This window comes from Oryctolagus cuniculus, chromosome X (assembly GCF_964237555.1).
Source record: "Oryctolagus cuniculus chromosome X, mOryCun1.1, whole genome shotgun sequence".
NCBI lineage: Eukaryota > Metazoa > Chordata > Mammalia > Lagomorpha > Leporidae > Oryctolagus > Oryctolagus cuniculus.
In genome coordinates, this window is record NC_091453.1 from 85,354,280 (window position 1) to 85,375,838 (window position 21,559).

The window sequence follows — 21,559 nt, forward strand, 5'->3', positions numbered from 1 at the left end:
AAAGGGAGCTCTTCACCGTGAAAGAAAGTGATGCTAGCAAGCAAGAAGAAAATATCAGAAGTTGGAAAATCACTAGTAAGAATAACCATAGAGACTAATTCAGAATGCTCTAATATTGTACACACGGTATATAAGATATTGAAATCTTTAGTATGAAGACTAGAAAACAAACTATTAAAATAATAATTAGGGATAGGTGTTGTGGTTGGTGTAGCTGGTTAAGCTGCCATTTGGGATGCCCACATCCCACATCATAGTGCCTGGTTTGTGTTCCAGCTACTCTGCTTCCAACCCAGTTTCCTGCCAATGTACCTGGGAGGCAGCAGATGATGCCTCAACTACTTGGGTCCCTGCTACCCATGTGAGAGACCCAGATGGAGTTGTTGCCCCCTGGCTTCAGCCTGGTCCAGCCCTGACTACTGCAGGCATTTAAGGAGTAAACCAGCAGATGGAAGCTCTCTCTCCCCCCCTTCCTACCTCCGTCTCAAATAAATAAACTTTTAAAAATAAAATAAAAACTACATTAATATGTTAGAAGACAGGCCTTAATGGAAAGATGTAAAAATGGGACATCAAAAATTCAAAATGTTGGGGAAAAATGGAGTACAAAAGTAATTTTTATTAGTACTCATATCTTTCATTTTTTGTTCACTTACATATCTTTATCATTAATGTCAAGATGTTTTTATTTCAAAAAAGCTTGTTATAACCAAAAGATGTTTTTGTGAGCCTTGTGGTTACCACAAAACAACAATATATAATAGAGGCTGATGTTGTGGCACAGTGGATTGGACTGCTGCCTGAAACACCAGCATCCAATATGGGTACCAGTTGAGGCCCCAGTTGCCCTTTTTCTGATCCAGCTCCCTGTTGATGCACCAGGGAAGATAGATGATGGCCCAAGGAATTAGGCCTCCATCACCCTTGTGGAGGACCCGGATGGATTTCCAGGCTCCTGGCTTTGGCTAGGCCCAGCCCTGGCTGCTTCAGTCATTTGGGGAATGAACCAGTGATGGAAGATCTCTCTTGGTCTCTCCCTCTCTCTGTAACTCTTTCAAATAAATAAGTCTTTGGAAAAAAATATATAAGAGAGTTACCAAAGATTCCTAAGCAAGGAATCAAAACACATTATGAGAGAAAAATCACTTAACCACAAAGGAAGATTTTAAGACAGGAAGAGAGAGAAGGGAAGGAACTAGAAAACAAGTATCAAAGTGGCAGCAGTAAGATCTTTTCAATAATTACCATTAATTTAAAGGCATTAAATTCTCCAACTATAAGATGTGGAGTGATAAAACAGATAAATAAAAAAGACCTAACAAAATGTTGCTTACAAGAAATTCACTTCACGGGGCCAGCACGGTGGCATAGCGGGCAAAGCCACCACCTGCAGTGCCAGCATCCGATATGGGTGCCGGTTGGAGTCCCAGCTACTCCACCTCCGATCCAGCTCTCTGCTATGGCCTGGGAAAGCAGGAGAGTATGGCCCAAGTCCTTGGGCCCTGCACCACACGGGGGACCCAGAGGAAGCTCCTGGCTCCTGGTTTTGGATCAACGTAGCTCTGGCCATTGTGGCCAGTTGGGGAGTGAACTAGCAGATGGAAGACCCCTCCCTCCCTCCCTCTCTCTCTCTGTCTCTCTCTGTCTCTCCTTCTCTCAGTGTAACTCTGACTTTCAAATAAAATAAAAAAAAATTAATAAAAAAAAGAAATTCACTTCAGGAGCTGGTGTTGTGGTGTAGCATAAGGTTAAGCCACTGCTTGTGGTGCCAGCATCCCATACGGGTGCCAGCTCAAGTCCCAGCTGCTCCACTTCCAATCTGGATCCCTGCTAATGCTCATGGAAAAGCAGAGGAGGATGGCCTAAGTGCTTGGGTCCCTGCACCTAAATGGGAGACCCGGAAGAAGCTCCTGGGCTCCTGGCTTCAGTCTGGCCCTGTCCTGGCCATTGTGCCCATTTGAGGAGTGAACCAGTAGATGGAAGCAAGCTAGCTCACTCGTTCTCTCTCTCTCTCTCTCTCTCTCCTCTCTTTGTAACTCTGCCTTTCAAAGATATAAATAAATCTTTAAAAAAAATAAAAATATTCACTTCACTTCTAAGGAAGCACATAAACTGAAAGTAAAAGGAATCCGAATGAAAGTCGGAATAGCCATAGTTCTATCAGACAAAATAGATTTCAAATCAAAAGCAGCAAAAAATGGCAAGGAAAGACACTATATAAGAAGAAAAGGTTAAATCCAACAAGAGGAAATAACAAATATAAATATATGCACCCAATACAGGAGCACCAAAATATATAAGGTACATATTAATGAACCTAAAAGAAGACATACATGCCAATGCAATATTTTTTAAAGATTTATTTATTTATTTATTTGAAAGACAGCGTTACATAGAGAGAGAAGGGGAAAGGGAGAGGGAGGGAGAGGGAGGGAGAGGGAGGGAGAGGGAGGGAGAGGGAGGGAGAGGGAGGGAGAGGGAGGGAGAGGGAGGGAGAGGGAGGGAGACGGAGGGAGAAAGATAGGTAGGTCTTCCATCCACTGGTTCATTCCCCAATTGGCTGCAACAGCCGGAGTTGCGCCAACCTGAAAACAGGAGCCAGGAGCTACTTCTGGGTCTCCCACATGGGTGCAGGGGCCGAAGGGCTTGGGCCATCTTCTACTGCTTTCCCAGGCGATAGGAGAAAGCTGGATTGGAAGTGGGGCAGCTGGGACTCGAACCAGCGCCTGTGTAGGATGCTGGCATTGCAGGCGGCTGCTTTACCTGCTATGCCACAGAGCCAGCCTCCAGAAGTCAATTTAAAAAAAAAAAAGAGATTATATATCAAGAATCATTTCTTACCACAATGCAATAAAATTAGAAATAAATAGGAAAAACTTTGGAGACTATATAAATACATGGGGATTAAACACATTACTTTTTTTTTTTTAAGATTTATTTATTTTTATTTGAAAGTCAGAGTTACACAGAGGAGAGGCAGAGAGAGGTCTTCCATCTGCTGGTTCACTCCCCAGTTGACCGCAACGTCCAGAGCTGCGCCGATGTGAAGCCAGGAGCCAGGAGCTTCTTCCAGGTCTCCCATGCGGGTGCAGGGGCCCAAAGACTTAGACCATCTTCTACTGCTTTCCCAGGCCATAGCAGGGAGCTGTATCGGAATTGGAGCAGCTGGGTCTCGAACCGGCGCCCATATGGGATGCCAGCGCTTCAGGTCAGGGCATTAACCTGCTGCACCACAGCGACGGCCCCAACAAATTATTCTTGAACATCCAATGGATCAAGGATGGAATTAAGAAAGAAATTTAAGTTTCTTGAAATGAATGAAAATGGAAAGCAACATACCAAAACCTATAGGATACAGCAAAAGCAGTACTAAGATGGAAGTTTATGAAAATAAATGCCTATATTTTTAAAAACTCAGATTTCAAATAAAAAGTTGATCACAGCACCTCAATGAGTTAGAAAAACACAAAATTGCTTCTCTTTTCCCTGGCTTCTTGCCAGGAGGGGGCTGGCTGTAGCCCTGCACCCCAGGGCACATGGCCTTCGGGCCACCCGCCCTAGGCTTCCTGGCCTAGGTGCTCCTCCACGTGGCTGGTTCCTGGTGCTCGGTATGAACCCAGATTTACCTCTCTCTTAGCTATAGCTCTCACTCTCCTATGCATCTTTTGCACTAAATAAAAGCCAAAAATGTTAAAAAAAAGAAAAACACAAAATCAAACCCAAAATTAGTAGAAGGAAAGAAGTAACAAAATGCAGAGTAGAAACAAATGAAACACAGAAATAAAAGATAAAAAAATAACTGTCAATGAAGCAAAGAGTTAATCCTGAAAAGATAAACAGAATTGAAAAACCCATGGATAGAAAAATCCAAAAAGACTCACATAAAATCAGAGATGAACAGGAGATGTTACAATTGACCAAACAGAAAAATAATATACCAATTACAGAGAATATTATGAGCAATTATATGGCTAGAACCTAGATGAAATGGACACATTCCTGGTCACATACATCTTAACCAAGATTGAAATCACACAGAATACCTAAACAGGTTGATAATGAGTAGCCAAATTGAATCAGTAATAAAAATTCCCCTATCAAAGAAAAGCCCAGGGAAGACTGCAGAACAGTGAGAAGCCATACTGACCTCAGCCACAGAGAGATAGCAGAGAAACAAAGGACGGACCACATTTACGGGGGATTGATGGGAGACATTTTCAGTGGCAAATAGCCAGAACAAAACACACACTCTGTGGGGCGGCAAGGAGAGAGGACAGACATGCCACCAGCCACTCTGGTATCTACATGGCCATCCTGACTGGGAAGCACCATCTTGTCAGGGGGAAGCAGCCCCCGCCACTGGCAGCTTTGACTGACAGAGAATTCCACAGTCCCCAGTGGCATGGAGTACAGCCTGGGGAGCTGCCGGGGGTCTGGGTGACTCCTTTGTTCTATGAAGGGGGGCGACATTGCCTCCCTCCTCTTCCCCCACCCAAGTGCCAGACTTACTTTGCTTATGTGAGTTTTAACTGAACTTTGTCCTCACTCAGGAAACAAGAGGCAGACCTGCTGCTGAGAGAGACCACCACTGCTACAGAGGGGGCAGCTTGCAGGATGGAGAGTGGACCCCTGTATCCTGTGACTGTGAGAGTTCTGGGCACAGGCCATGGAGCGGAAAGGGTCACAGCTGGGTTTCCTGGCACCCACTGTGTGTGACTGCACAGACTCAGAGCTCCCTGCATGCTGGGGATGGAACTCGTGGAGGGGTCTGGGGACACACTCAGAGTGAGTCAGTGCCCTGCATGGTACCCATGCCTAGGTGGGTAAGGTGTGCTGGCACTGGGAGCTCACTCTAGGCTATGAATCAGCTGGATCACTCTGGCACAGAGAAGGACTGGGACTATGAACACACTAGCCAACTCCAGCTTCCCCTCCCCCCACTGACTGTAGCCAGAGGCACTCCACCACACCCATTTTCAGTGTCACTTTGGACTCTTTCCCCACCCATAAATGGTGGCCAAAGCTTCCTAGCTCTACCCGGAACACACCCTTGGAACTCACCTCTAGGTCTTAGGTACTCCACTGAGCCCCAGAGGCACATTTCAGGAATAAAGTCTTCAATTAAAAAAAAATCCTCCAGAGAGATAGTAACAAGAGAACCACCATTCGGATGCAAAAAATCAATATAGAAACACAAGAAACAAGAGCAAAAAAGGCAATATGACTCTCCAAAAGGAACACAGTGATACATAAATACTGGACTGTGAAGAAGGGGACACTGACAAAAATGCCTGAAAAAGAATTCAAATAATAAGGATATCAACTAATGATATGGGTGAGAAATTCTGAAAAAGAGATAGCAACACTGAAAAAAAGAATTATTAGAAATGAAATATTCATTTCTAATAAAAAAAATCAGATGAAATAATAAAAATAAAAAATTAAATAAATAAAAATAAATCAAATAAAAAATTCAGATGAAAGCCTTAACAACAGATGTAGAGAGGCAGAGAAAGAATACGTGATCTAGAAGACACATAAAATAAAGAAAAAAATTAGAAAAACCAAAAAGTGTTGAGGGTCTATGAGATACCATCAAACAACCAAATATAGAAGTCTTAGGAGATCCTGAAGGTATAGGAAAAAAAAAAAGTCTTGGAAAACCTAGTTAATGAAATAACAGCAGAAAAAATTCCCCAATTTGGAGAAAGATATGGACATCCAGATACAGGAAGCACACAGAGCCCCAAACAGGCACGATCAGAAAATATCCTCACCACAGCACATTATAGTCAAACTTTAAAAAGTAAAAACAAAGGGAACAGCCTAAAATTTGCAAAAGAGAAATGCTAGATCACCCTTAAAGGAACTCTCACTAGATAGATTTCTCAGCAAAAACCCGACAGAACAGGAGAGAAAGGAGAGATATATCCAAGATCTCAAAGGGGGAAAAAAACTGCCAACTCAGAATATTTTACCTGGCCAAACCCTCATTCATAAATGAGGGTGAAATAAAGACCTTCCAAGACAAACAGTGGAAGAATTGGTCACCTCCCAGCCAGCCTTACAAGTGATACTTAAGGATGCACTACACACACACAGAGAAAGATGATCAGCATCATGAAAGAATGTGAAAGCAGAAAAATCTCCTAGCAAAAGAACCATAGAGATTCAAAACAAACAACAGGAATATATATGTCAAATGGCAGGACCAAATCAATACTTATCAGTAATAATCTTGAATGTAAATGGACAAAATTCTCCAATTAAAAGATACAGAGCAGCTGAATGGCTAAAACAAAAAACAAAAACCCCAAGAACCATCTATATGCTGCCTATAAGAACCACACTTCACCAATAAAGATACATAGAGGCTGAAAGCCAAAGGATAGAAAAAAGATATTCCATGTAAATGAAATCAAAAGCAAGCAGAAGTAGTTATATTCATATGAGACAAAATAAACTTCAAGACAAAAACTGCTAAAAGAGACAAAGGTCATTATATAAAGATTAAGGGATCAATTCAAAAAGAAGATATAACTACAATAAAGGTATATGCACCCAATGTTAGGACACTCAGTTTTACAAAACAAATGTTAGTGATCTACATGGAGAATAAGCTCCAATACAATAATAACGGGGGGCTTCAACACCCCACTTTCAGCAATGAACAGATCAACCAGATGAAAAGTTAAAGAAACAGCAGAGCAAATCTACAAGACAGATCAAAGGGATCTAATAGCTATATACAGAACATTCCTTTTTAAAGAGATTTATTTATTTAATTGAAAGTCAGACTTACACAGAGAGAGGAGAGGCAGAGAGAGAGAGAGAGAGAGAGAAAGGTCTTCCATCTGCTGGTTCACTCCCCAGATGGCCACAATGACCAGGCCTGGGCTGACCCGAAGCCAGGAGCCAGGAGCTTCTGCCAGGTCTCCCACATGGGTGCAGGGGTCTAAGGACTTGGGCCATTTTTTACTGCTTTCCCAGGTCACAGTAAAGAGCTGGACTGGAAGTGGAGCAGCTGGGACTCCAACCAGCACCCATATGGGATGCCAGTGCTTCAGGTGGCAGCTTTACCTGCTACACCACGGCACTGGCCCCATCTACAGAACATTCTATCCCACAGCTGCAGAATACATGTTCTTTCCATCAGTGCATGGAACATTTTCTAGGATATACCATATTCTAGGACATAAAAAAAGTCTGAACACATCAAAAAAAAAAAACTGAGATCATATCAAGTATCTTTTCTGATCACAATGCGATGAAGCTAGAAGTTAACAACAAAAAATTATAAACACATGGAGACTGAACAACATGCTCCTGAATGAACAGAGAGTCATATAAGAAATCAAAATGGAAATTAAATTCATTGAAATGAATGAAAATGAAAACAAAACATATCAAAATTTATGAAATTCAGCAAAAGCAGTGTTAAGAGGAAAGTTTATAGAAGTGCCTACATAAAAAATGGAAAGATATTAAATAAATGATCTAACAATGCATTGCAAGGACTTAGAAAAAGAACCAAACCAAAAATTAGAAGGAAATAAGTTATACAAATTATGAGAATAAACAACCTAGAAATCAAAAAGAAACTATACAAAATATCAGTTAAATGAAGAGCTGATTTTTGGAAAAAATAAACAAAATTGATAAAGCACTGGCAAGCCTATCCAAATAAAGGAGAAGACCCAAATTAATAAAATCAGAGATGAAAAAGGAGCTGTTACAACAGATACCACAGAAATACAAAAAATCATTAAGAATTATTACAAACAGCTATATGCCAACAAATTGGAAAATATAGAAGAAATGGAAAAATTTCTGTGTACATATAATTTACCAAAATTGAGGCATGAAGACATAAAGAACAAACCAATAACCGAAACTGAGACTGAATCAGTAATAAATAGCCTCCCAACGAGGAAAGAACTTCCACTTTGACTATGACCTCGTCTAAATAAGATAAAAGTCGGAGAACTCAAAAGGCTTCCATAGCCTTGGAGACTCATGACTGGAGCATAGGGAGATTACTGATGCCATAAACAGGAGTGTCAATTTGTAAAGTCAACAACAGGAGTCACTGTGCACTTACTCCTCATGTAGGATCTCTGTCCTTAATGTACTATACATTGAGATTTAATGCTATAACGAGTACTCAAACAGTATTTTTCACTTTGTGTTTCTGTGTGGGAGCAAACTGTTGAAATCTTTACTTAATGTATACTAAACTGATCTTCTGTATATATAGAAAATTGAAAATGAATCTTGATATGAATGGAAGGGGAGAGAGAGCGGGAAAGGGGAGGGTTGCGGGTGGGAGGGAAGTCATCGGAGGGGGGGGAGCCAATGTAGTCCATAAGCTGTACTTTGGAAATCTATATTCATTAAATAAAAGTTAAAAAAAATAGCCTCCCAACAAAGAAAAGCACAGGACCAGATGGCTTCACTGCTAAATGCTGCTAAACTTTAAGGAAGAACTAATAGCGATACTTCATAAACTATTCAAAAAATTTGAAAGAGACAGATCCTTCCAAACTCACTTTATGAGACCAGCATTATCTTACTTCCAAAACCAGAGGGGGAAAAAAAAGAGAACAGTAGAACAATACCCCTGATGAACATAGATGCAAAAATCTTCAACAAAATAGTCGCAAATTGAATCCAACAACACATCAAAAAGATCATCTACCCAGACCAAGTGGGATTTATCCTAGGGATGCAGGGATGGTTCAAAATACATAAATCAATAAACATCATACATAATGTCAGCAAAATGAAGATTAAAAACCATATGATTATCTCAATAGGTGCAGGGAAAGCATTTGATAAAATATAGCATCTTTTCATGATTAAAAAGACTTTTAAAAATTGAGTATAGAAGAACATACCTCAACACAATTAAGGCAATATGGGACAAACCCACAGCCAGCATCAGATTGAACAGGGAAAAGCTGGAATCACTTCCACTAAGATCTAGAAACAGACACGGATATATACCCTCATTAACTATTATTCAATATACTTCTGGAGGTTTTAGCCTGAGCCGCTAGGCAAGAAAAATAAATCCAAGGCATACAAATTGGAAAGGGAAAGTCAAATTAACCCTATTTGCAGATAACATGATCTTTTATGTAGAGAAACCAAAAGACTCCACTAAGAGACTATTAGGGGGCCAGCGCTGCGGCGCAGCAGATTAATGCCTTGGCCTGCAGTGCCGGCATCCCTCATGGGCGCTGGTTTGAGACCCGGCTGCTCTACTTTCGATCCAGCTCTCTGCTATGACCTGGGAAAGTAGTGGAAGATGGCCCAAGTCCTTGGGCCCCTGCACCCGCGTGAAAGACCCGGAAGATGCTCCTGGCTTCAGATCAGTGCCGCTCCAGTCATTGTGGCCAATTGGGGAGTGAACCAGCAGATAGAAGACCTCTCTCTGCCTCTCCTCTCTCTGTGTAACTCTGACTTTCAAATAAATAAATCTTTTTTTTAGAAAAGAGACTATTAGAACTCTTTATAAGAGAGTTTGGTAAAGTTGCAGGATATAAAATCAACACACAAAAATCAATAGCATTCTTATACACCAACAATGCTCTGGCAGAGAAAGAATTTATAAGCTCAGTTCCATTCACACTAGCTTCAAAAAGTTAAAACATTTTGGGATAAATTTAACCAACAATGTGAAAGATCTCTATGATAAAAATTATAAAACATTAATAAAAGAAATAGAAGACGACACAGAAATAGAAAAACTTTCCATGTTCGTGGGATTGGAAGAATTAATATCATCAAAATGGCCTGGTCTAAATATGATCAGAGTCAGTGAACTCAGGGGGCTTCCATAGCCTTGGCAGCTCATGACAAGAGCCTAGGGTGATTACTGAGGCCATAAACAAGAGTGTCAATTTGTTAAGTCAACAACAGGAGTCACTGTGCACTTACTCCTCATGTAGGATCTCTGTCCTTAATGTGCTGTACATTGAGATTTAATGCTATAACGAGTACTCAAACAGTATTTTTCACTTTGTGTTTCTGTGTGGGAGCAAACTGTTGAAATCTTTACTTAATGTATGCTAAACTGATCTTCTGTATATAAAGAGAATCGAAAATGAATCTTGATGTGAATAGAAGGGGAGAGAGAGTGGGAAAGGGGAGGGTTGCGGGTGGGAGGGACGTTATGGGGGGAAGCCATTGTAATCCATAAGCTGTACTTTGGAAATTTATATTCATTAAATAAAAGTTAAAAAAATGTCATACTACCCAAAGCAATTTACAGATTCAATGCAATCTCAATCAAAATAACAAGGACATTTCACAGATCTAAAAAGATCCTAAATCCATATGGAAACACAAAAGATCCCAAACAGCCAAAGCAACCTTAAATAATAAAAACAAAGTTGGAGGCATCACGATACCAGATTGCAAGTCATACTACAGGGTTGTTATACCCAAAACACCCTGACACTGGTGTAAAAACAGACATGTAGATGAATGGAACAGAATGGAAACTCCAGAAAGTAATACACACATCTACAAACTAATCTTTGACAAAGGAGCTAAAATCATTGCCTGGAGAAAAGACAATCTTATCAACAAATGGTGCTGGGAAAATTGAAGCCCTGCATGCACAAGTATGAAACAAGACCCCAGGGACAGCACTATGGCGCAGCGGGTTAAAGCCCTGGCCTGAAGTGCCGGCATCCCACATGGGCACTGGTTCTAGTCCCGGCTGCTCCTCTTCCCATTCAGCTCTCTGCTATGGCCTGGGAAAGCAGTAGAAGATGGCCCAAGTCCTTGGACCCCTGCACCCGCATGAAAGACCCGGAAGAAGCTCCTGGCTTCAGATCGGTGCAGCTCTGGCCGTGGTGGCCATTTGGGGAGTGGAACAGTGGATGGAAGACCTCTCTCTGTATCTCTACCTCTCTCTGTAACTCAAATAAATAAAATAAATCTTTAAAAAAAAGAAACAAGACCCTTACCTTATACCCTGTACGAAAATCAACTCACAATGGATCAAGGATCTAAACTTAAGGCTCAAAACCATCAAATACTAGAGGAACACATAGGGGAAATGCTGTAAGGCCTATAGACTTCTTGGATAAGATCCCAGAAGCAGGGGCAATAAAAGCAAAAATTCTGCACAGCAATGGAAACAATTAACAAAGTGAAGAGGCAAAAGACAGAAGAAAATTTCTGCAAACTATGCATCTGACAAAGGATTAATACCCAGAATATATAAGGAGCTCAAGAAATTCAACAACAAACAACCCAGTTGACAAATGGGCAAAAGATATGAACAAACATTTTCCAAAAGATTAAATACAAATGGCCAACAGACATGTGAAAAAAATCTTCAGAATCACTAGCCATCTGAGAAACACAAATAAAAACCATAATGAGGTATCACCTCACCCAAATTAGGATGGTTATTATGCTGGCAAGAATTTGGAGAAAAAGGTACCTTAATACACTGCTGGTGGGAATGCAAATCCATACAACCATTATGGAAAACAATTCATCAGAAAACTAAAAATAAATGTACCATATGGCCCAACTACCTGACTCCTGGGACTATAACCAAAAACAAAGGCAATAAGCATATGAGTTAGCTACATGTCTAGTACCATGTTTACACCAGAGCTCAATTCACAATAGTTAAGATATGGAATCAGCTTAGATAACCACCCACTGATGACCAGATATAGAAAATGTGATGAAATATTAATGAAGATGAAATATTAATCAGCAATAAAAAAGAATGGAAATGGAAAGACATCCCATGCTCATGAATTGGAAGAATCAATATTGTTAAAAAATCCTTACTACCCAAAGCCATTTACACATTCAATGCAATCCCATCAAAATATACATGACATTTTTCCAGGCCAGCATTGTGGCACAGTAGGCTAAGCTGCTGCCAACAACACCAGCATCCCATATGGGCACCAATTCAAGTATGAGCTGCTATACTTCCCATCCTGCTCCCTGCAAAAGTATCCGGGAAAGCAGCAGAAGATGACCCAAGTACCTGGGCCCCTGCCACCCACATGGGAGACCTGGATGAAACTCCTGGCTCCAGGCTTCTGCCTGGCCCAGCCTCGGATGTTGCAGCCATTTGGGGAGTGAATCAGCAGTTGGAAGTTCTATCTCTCCTTCGCTCTCTAAGTCTGCCTTTCAAATATATAAGTAAATCATTTTTAAAAGATTTAATTATTTTATTTGAAAGGCAGAGGTGGAGAGAGAGACAGAGAGACAGAGAGAGAGATGTCTTCCATCTGCTGGTTCACTCCCTAGATGGCCACAACAGTTGAGGCTGAGCCAATCAGAAGCCAGGAGCTTCTTCCGGGTCTCCCACGCAGGTGCAGGGGCCCATGGACTTGGGCCATCATCTACTGCTTTCCCAGGCCACAGCAGAGCTGGATCAGAAGTGGAGCAGCCAGGACCCAAACCAGCGCCCATAAAGGATGCCAGCACTGCAGGCGGTGGCTTTACCCATTACGCCACAGAGCCAGCCCCTAAATAAATCTTTAAAAGAAAATACCAATGACTTTTTTCATAAAACTAGAAAAATGATACTTAAATTTGTATGGAACCAAAAGACCACAAATGTCCAAAGAAAGCTTAAGGGGGTAAAAAAAAAGAAGAAAGAGGGAAGCATTACAGTACCTGACTTTAGCTACAGTAATCAAAACACCGTAATATTGGTAAAAAAACAGACACACAAACCAATGGAACGAGACGCTCAAAGTAAACCCACACGTCTACAATTAGCTGATCTTTAACAAAGGTGCTAAGTATAATCATTAGAAAAAGAACAGTCTTTCAATAAATACAGTTGGGAAAATTGATATTGACATGTAGGGAAATGACACATGTCCTTATCTCTCAGTATGTACAAAAATAAACTCAAGGGGCTTACGCTGTGGTACAGCAGATTAAGCCACAGCCTGTAACACCAGCATCCCATAGGGGCACCGGTTCAAGTGCGGGTGCTCCTCTTCAGATCCAGCTCCCTGCTAATGTGCCTGGGAAATCAGTGGAAGATGGCCCAAGTACTAGCCCCTGACAAACCACATGGGAGACCTGAATGAAGCTCCTGGCTCTTGACCTCAGCCTGGCCCAGCCCCTGCCCATTGTGGCCATTTGGGGAGTGAACCAGCAGATAGAAAATCTGTTTCTCCCTTTCTCTCATAACTGCCTTTCGACTAAATAAATCTTTAAAATTCTCAACACAAAATGAATTAAAGATATAAATAATGGGGCTGGTGCTGTGGGGTAGCAGGTAAAGCTGCTGCCTGCAGTGCCGGCATCCCATACGGGTGCCGCTTCGAATCCCAGCTGCTTCACTTCTGATCCAGCTCTCTGCTTTGCCCTGGGAAAGCAGCAGAAGATGGCCCAAGTCCTTGGCCCCTGCACCCACGTGGGAGACCCAGATAAAGCTCCTGGCTCCTGGCTTCGGATCAGCATAGCTCTGGCTGTTGCGGCCACCTGGGGAGTGAACCAGAGGATGGAAGACCTCTCTCTCTGCCTCTACCTCTGCCTCTCTGTAACTCTTTCAAATAAATCTTTTAAAATATATAAATAAAATCTAAAACTTTGAAACTATTAAAAGAAAGCATAGGGGAAATGATTCAAGACATTGGAAAGGGCAAGAATTTTTTTTTTTTATTGGACCACGAAAGCACAGGAAACAAAAGCAAAAATATACGAATAGGATTTTATCAAAAAGCATCTGTACAGCAAAGAGAAACAATCAACAGAGTGAAGAGACAATATACAGGAGAAAATATTTTCAAGTTATTTATCTGAGAGGGGGTTAATAATCAGAAACTATAAGTAACTCAAACTACTTAATAGCAAAAAAGAACCCCAAATAATCCAATTTTTTAAACTGGCAGATATAAACGGACATGTCTCGAAGGAAGAGATACAAATGGCCAACAGGTGCATGAAAAATGTTCCATATCACTATCATAGAAAAACAAGTTAAAACAACAATGCAATATTTCACTCCAGTTAGACTAGCCATTACCAAAAAGACAAAGGGTAACAAGTGCTGACAAGGAAATGAAAAAAAAAGGAACCTTTGTATACTATTGGTAGAAATATAAATTAGTACAGCCATTGTGGAAAAACAGTATGGAGGTTCCTCAAAAAAAAATAAATAAATAAACTAAAACCACCATATGATCCACTGATCCCACTACTGGGTATATAACCAGAAGAAATGAAATCAGTCAGCTGAAGAGATGGAAACCCAATTGTCTAGCCGCTAAAGAATGGATAAAGAATATATGGTCCAAATACACAAAGGAATACTATTCAGCCATTAAAAAGGATGAAATCTTGACATTTGCAACCACACGGATGGAACTGGAAGTCATTATGTTAAGTGAAATAAGCCAAGCACAGAAAGACAGGTACCTCATGATGTGGCTCCTATGTGGAATCTAAAAAATCAACTTCATACATGTTAAGAGTAGATGCTGGGGACATAGGGATGGGGAATAACTGATTAATGGATATTAAGTTCTAGTTGGACCAGAGTAAGAAGTTCTGGTATTTTATCACATAGTAGGTTGATTACAGATGATGCTGTACTTACATCTGTCAAAAAAAAAAAAAAACTAGAAGAAAGGATTTTGAATGTTTTCACCATAAAGAAATATAAAATGTTTGAACAGATTGATAGATTACCCTGGACATTATACAACATATACATGCATTGAAACATAACACATTTTTGTATCAGTTAAAAATTTTGTACCAAAATAAATATTTTAATTTCCCCAGGAAGTTTTTGAAGTCCACACTCATGTATATTATATATTTATAAATACATTTACATGTATATAACCTGCAGGTCAGCCTCCTTTCCATGTATTTATATTTAATAAGTGTACTTATATTTAACAAATATAAATCCGTTGATATAAATTTAAATGTATATATAATTTTTTAACAAATATTGCCATTTACTAAAGGGTTCCCATGTGCTGGGAATTTATTATAGTCTCATTTACACTTCCACCTTGTGAAGGAGATATCACCTTCTTTTATACATGAGAGGAGTGAGGCACAGGAAGATTAAGAAAACTGTTTAAGGTCACAGAGCTAATTAATGGTAAAGATGGGACCAGAACCCACATCTGTGGGCCTCCTTGGAGTTGTTTATCCAACAAAGTCACAACCTTAGATCCATATTCCTCCCACTACCCACACGCTGTCCAGACCCTCGGGGAGGGAGAACATTCCACGAGAAGCCAATCTCTCGGCAAGGAGCCCACCAGCAAGCCCCGAGGCTCCTGAGAGGACCCGCCAGGGAGGAGTTTTGTATGCCATGCACCTCAGTCCAGCTTTATCCTGAAGGCCCCTAAGGCACCCTCTGGGGAGTGATTCTGTTTCATATACCCCACCTTGAGGGCACCATCTTCACTGGAACAGCAAACGTAGTCTACCCAAGCCCAAGACAGAAAGATCAGACAACAGCCTGGTCACCTGTTCCATTTCGCCACAGACTCAACCACCACAGGTGATAAATAGCAAAGCAACCTATTCGGGGTCTTCCCCAGCCTCTCAAACACCAGTGGTGGGTGAGCCTCCACAGAATCCTCGATGCTCACATGTAAACCCTATGATTTTTGTTTTTCCCACATTTTCAACGGGCACCCTCCCGTCCATGTCACAAAAAGGGGGTTAAGAATCCTAACTTCAACCTTGTTACCCCACAACTTCTCTAACTTACCGCAGAGTCAGTCCCGCTCCCGCAGTAAATCAGCCTTCCTTTCCGTTCCTCCCTCCCCCACATGCACGCCTACACGCACGTGCCCCCACGCACGCAACACCCCCCACGCACGTACCCCCACGTACGGATCCCACACGCACGCACGCACGCACCCCGCGCACACGCTTAAAAATGCCCTCACGCCCACCTACACGCACCCGTCCACGCCCGAGTGCCTCTCAAGCTGGCGCACACACCGGCAGCGATACCTAAAGAAATCGTCACCTGCTGGCATCTGCACACGGCTCGCTTACTTACGCGCTGCTACACACATGCCCCTCGTCGCACACGCATTGCCCCTCACCACACGTTCTAGCCCGCCGGCACACGCACACACCCCAAGCGTGCATCCTCAAGCCCCCCCCCCCCCCCATGGTGGCTTCTGCGGCCAGCCCTCCTCCGCCTGCTAGCTTCCCAGCGAGGTCCCTGTCCGAGCGAGCGAGCGCAGAGCTCAGCCCTGGGGAGCCCGCAGCAGGCCCGCCGCACTGCGCTGCGGCTACCCTCCTCACATTCCAGGAGACACCGGGCGCGGTGTGACACCTCCCACGTTTGGCTTTAAGGGCCTTCAGGTGGTGGGCCGCCAGCCCCTTGGCCTACGGAGGTGTTTCTCATTTTCGCTGATGAAAGCGCTCACCTGGATTCCCAAAGCCAGTTTGCCCTTCCTGTACTTCCTGCTGGCGGGGAAGGGGTAGGGAGAGCGAGCCAAGGTCTCTGGGGCGGGGAAGGGGAAATGACTCAGAGAGGAGGCGGCCCACAGGGAAGCACCCTGCTGGAGCGAGGGAGCACTGAGGAGCAGGAGGGAAAGGGGAGGAAAATAAAATGGGAAGACCGCGCTGCGGGCGGTTTTGAGAGTGTCTAGGGACGGGGCCGACGCTGTGGTGCAGCGGGCGAAGGGCCCGCATCGCACATGGGCGCCGGTTCTAGTCCCGGCTGCTCCAATTCCCATCCAGCTCTCTTCTGTGGTGTGGGAAAGTTCCAGCCGTTGTGCCCAACAGCTGGGTCATTTCCTAGCTAGTCTACAGTCTCCAGCAACCTATGGTATATTTCAAAATAACTAGAAAGGGGCCGGCGCCGCGGCTCACTAGGCTAATCCTCCGCCTTGCGGCGCCAGCACACCGGGTTCTAGTCCCGGTCGGGGCGCCAGATTCTGTCCCGGTTGCCCCTCTTCCAGGCCAGCTCTCTGCTGTGGCCAGGGAGTGCGGTGGAGGATGGCCCAGGTGCTTGGGCCCTGCACCCCATGGGAGACCAGGAAAAGCACCTTGTTCCTGGCTCCTGCCATCGGATCAGCGCGGTGCGCCGGCCGCAGCGCGCCAGCCGCGGCGGCCATTGGAGGGTGAACCAACGGCAAAGGAAGACCTTTCTCTCTGTCTCTCTCTCTCACTGTCCACTCTGCCTGTCAAAAAATTAAAAAAAAAATAACTAGAAAGGAAGAGTAGAAAGATTCCCAACTTATACAATATTATGGAGATGGAAATGCTAAATACCCTGATTTTGATATGGAATAGCTAGCCTAGAACCACGAAGCTGGACGTCACAAACCACAAGCCCCGTCTCAGGTGATTCTACGCTCCTACTTGTCAGTCCAAGCCCACAGAATTTTCTCTGGAGGGAGGTGCCATGTAGGCACTCCCCTTCCGACCTCTAAAACAGGTTGGCAGGTGGGAGGGGCTTGTCTTCTGACTCAGCGCAAAAGGACCGGTAGGTGCAGGAGGTGCCCTCTCTCTACTTTCCCTCACTCACCCCTTTTCTCCTTTTGGCCCACTCTGCACCCACCTATACCCACTCGTGTATTTGTTTTCTCACGTTTTAAAAAAACTTTATCACTCTGTGCATCGTGTATGTGCCTGTACTTAGAATGCTTCGCTAAGTAGAAAGCAAGGACCTGGAATAAAAATGAGATCCTACTTCCTCTGCTTCAATTTATGACACCTTGTGTACACGTATGAAATTATACTGTACCTCATAAATATTAGGGTACTTCAAGAAGTTCAGGGAAAACAGAATTAAACGTAAGTTTAGGGGTCAGTGCTGTGGCACAGCAGGTTAAGCCACTGCCTGCAACACTGGCATCCCATATAAGCACGCATCTGAATCCAAGCTGTTACTTTCTGACCCAGCTCCCTGCTAATGTGCCTGGGAAAAGCAGCAGAAGATGGCCCAAGTACTTGGGTTCCTGCTACCCATGTGGGCGACCTGGATGAAGTTCTAGGTTTCTGGCTTCCACCTGCCTTTTGGGAAGTGAACCAGTGAATGGAAGATATCTCTCTCTCTCTCAACTCTGCCTTTCAAGTAAAATAAATATTTTTTTTAAAAAGGTGTTTATTTTGGTGCAAAATTTTTTGAAGCCCCTGCATAGTTTTCTCATTACACATCTTCCATGAACTTCGTTTGAAGACTCCTTTATGGATGGACTTAAAAAATTTTTTTGCACCAAACCAAACTTACCTTTTAATTCCAGGTTTCCACAAACTTTTTGAAATACCTATTTTTGTACAAATATTATGTATCAATAAAATATAATAAAAAACAGCAAAAAAGATCCCTGGTGGTCACTCTGGGCATTGGCATAGATATTAACTCTTCATGCTCTGGAAACCCAATAATAGTCTTTTCCTTCTAGGATCGCTGCAAGGATTGAGTTACACTGAAAGAAACCAAGCAATGATTCCCCATGATTAGGAAAGCATTCATTCACTGATCGTTTCCCCTCAAGATTATGAGTCTCACAAGGGCAGGGACTATGTGTCTTATCACTGAACTCTAACGCATGACACAAGGAGACTACCAGTCAATTATTGGTTAAATGAATGAATAAATGAGTGGTTGAATGTTAATTTGGACTAGTGGTGATATCAAGACCTTTTCCTCTGCAATATAAGGGCTGTGTTTGTGGGAGTTTGGACAGAAAAGGCTATGACTGGGAAATGTGGCACACGAAAGCCCTGTGGGTTACTATATCAACTGACCTGCACTGCCCTGCCTTAGGAACTGGAATGTCTTAGGCAATTTCCTTGCATGGACACGTGGAAAACTGTCAGGCAGCTGTTCTGAAATGTGGAGTCTAGACATGGCTAGCTAGAGCAGTATTTGCATATGTACACTTAGTGAGTAAAGCAGGATGGGGGAGAGGGCCGAAAAGGAAAGCTCAAAAATAATGATGTGGGGCTGGCAGTGTGGCACTCTGCCTGTGACAGTCTGGGCAGTTTGGGCCTCTGCCTGTGACATCCGCATCCCACGTGAGTGCCAGTTTTTGTACTGGATGCTCCAGCTTCCTGCTAATGAACCTGGGAAAGCATCAGAAGATTGGCCAAGTACTTTGGCCCCTGATACCCATGTGGGAGACTCGGATGAGGCTCCTGGTTCCTGGCTTGGGCCTGGCCTAGCACTAGCCCCAGCAGTTGTAGCCATTTTGAGGAGTGAACTAGCAGATGGAAGATTCTCTCTCTCTCTCTCTCTCTCTCTCTTTCTCTCTTTCTCTCTCTCCCTTCTTCCCTCCCTCGTTAACTCTGCCTTTCAAATAAATAAATAAATCTTTAAAAAATAATGGTGGCAGGGCAGGTGCTGTGGCACAGCAAGTTAAAGCCCCAGCCTACAGTGCTGGCATTCCATATGGGAGCCAGATCAAGTCCCGGCTGCTCTTCTTTCCGATCCAGCTCTCTGCTGTGGCCTGGGAAAGCAGAAAATGGCCCAAGTTCTTGGGCCCCTGCACCTGCGTGGGAGACCCGGAAGAAGCTCCTGGCTCCTGGCTTTGGATCAGCTCAGCTCTGGCTGTTGTGGCCATTTGGGGAGTGAACCAGTGGATGGAAGACTTCTCCCTCTTTCTGTAACTCTTTCAAATAAATAAAAAAAGATTCTAAAACAATAAATAATGGTGGCAAATATAAGTTGGGGGGATTGGCAGGAGAGCCCCAAGTGCAGCAAATTGTATATAGGGGAGGATAGTCATCCCAATGGTGAATCTGGTGATGGTTCTAAAGCAACAATAACATCATCCAACTCTGTTCTGGTCATAGGATTCCTGATGATCTGTCCTAATATCCCAACATTCTTAGGGTAGGTTTACAGGTTAGACTCCTACCATCACATTGACTAAATTTGCATTTATGGGAATCCATACTGCTAGCTCTAGAAGGGACCTTAGAAATTAGCCATGAACTTCAATTCAGAGTTGAAAAACTAAGAGCTTGAGATAGCAGGGAGCTTGGACCTTGGGATTCTCTGGCCTTGCTACTGAATCTTGCAGGACCTGAATTTGTTGCACATATGATTATTCCTGTAATCATTGCCACATCCCCAAGGAGAATGAGAATTAAAGGACACGAAGGTCAGCAGAAGGGAAAGAGAGGAGGCACCTCAACAGACCCTGACTCTACTTAATTTTGCTTCTCCGTTGGACGAAGTTACCTGGACTTCCAGCTAGCCTCTGTAGAACCGCTCAGCTCTGGCACCATGGTGCCCTTGCACTATCCACATAGGTAGCGTAGATAAAGGCTTGAATCACAGCTAATCTAAACTTCTGCAAAAGGCCTATGATCTTCCCAAAGTACAAGAGCACAGGAGGCCTGAACGGAGCTGCTTTGAGATCATCTCCCACTCACCTCCTTATCTTCCCTGGGGTGTCATGAGAGTTCTTCATCATCTCCCACCTCCTGGATTCAGATGACTTAGGCTTCTAGACACTTCTCTCAGAACTGAGCTATATACTATAAAGCCACTTAGCTGCAGTCTACAATTGGCTTCTTAGCTATGGGATATCCCACAATTTACATGGCAGTCCTCTGGCCACTTTTATTTTAGTGCATCCTTTTTGGTGTTTGGGACAAGGACCACCAACAGCTAGGAACTTTGTTTTTTCTTTCACTATGTAAATAATGAACTATTTGAATCTATAAGTGATTCATTTATATCTTTACCTGCTGAATCCAATAGGCCTGGGACTTGGCCTTGCCTTGTGTGCTTGACAACTACCTGCTGTGCATTTCACATTTCTGGTATATCACAGCACCCTCCCTTATCACCGAGAGTTGAGCTAGACAAAAACATGCATATAATAATGGCTTTTTCTTGCCTCTGTATATCAAAGGGAAAATCAGCCCAAATTCCATTTTCTGGGACTTTCAATCTGGCCAGAGGAGTAGCAGATCCTCCTTGCATTCTGTGAATGAGGCTGTTCCTACAAAGAGTTGGCATCTGTATCACATTATTTGAAAAGACTCTCCCTGGGTCAAAATATATATCCTATAAGCCAACCAGGGCACTGTCAGCTGAACTTTTTCCATCTGAAGGGGGGAAGCATGCCCTTGCCAGCTTGTCACCCTCAGGTTGGACAACAAAAGCATCATCTTTTGAAGGTACTTGGTAACTTTTCGTATTCTCTAAGAAGGAAGAAATAAAGAAGGAGTTGGTAGGGGTGTGAATTTTGCCCTCACCCCTTCATTAGCACATAATTGATGGCTAATTTATTAACTCTTCTAATTGCTTTCTTTGAAGAAACAATGACAAAAAGCAGCCATGGCAATGCTTGACCAGGAATATGTGCCTGAGGGGGGATTATTACAAGGGATAGTAGTGAGTTCATCTAAGACATACCTTGCAGTGTATGGAGTGGCTGCTGTCATTCTGCGCATCAGAATCAGGTTCTAATTTTATTCAAGTAGCATTTACTAAGCATCTACTGTGTAGAAGTCTTTATGGTTGGTCCTGGTAAGAGTTCCACTCTCACCCCTGTGTCTCCAGGGAATGGTCCCTTTTTCAACTACAGCTAGTACCTCATTG

At 43.1% G+C, this 21,559-nt stretch overlaps 1 protein-coding gene across 4 annotated transcripts in view; it reads right to left on the reverse strand.

Moving 5' to 3' along the window:
* Positions 1-16,515, reverse strand: part of LOC100358819 (NACHT, LRR and PYD domains-containing protein 12) — a 74,434-nt gene extending 57,919 nt beyond the window's left edge. For 3 of the 4 annotated variants that reach the window (XM_070067446.1, XM_070067445.1, XM_051827233.2), the window contains exon 1: positions 15,746-15,840. The gene's annotated coding sequence lies outside the window, so the exon portion shown is untranslated. Of the gene's footprint in view, positions 1-15,745; positions 15,841-16,418 lie in introns of those variants that run through there. The other variant, XM_017349976.3, reaches the window with a different exon arrangement.
* Between the last annotated feature and the right edge of the window lie 5,044 nt (positions 16,516-21,559).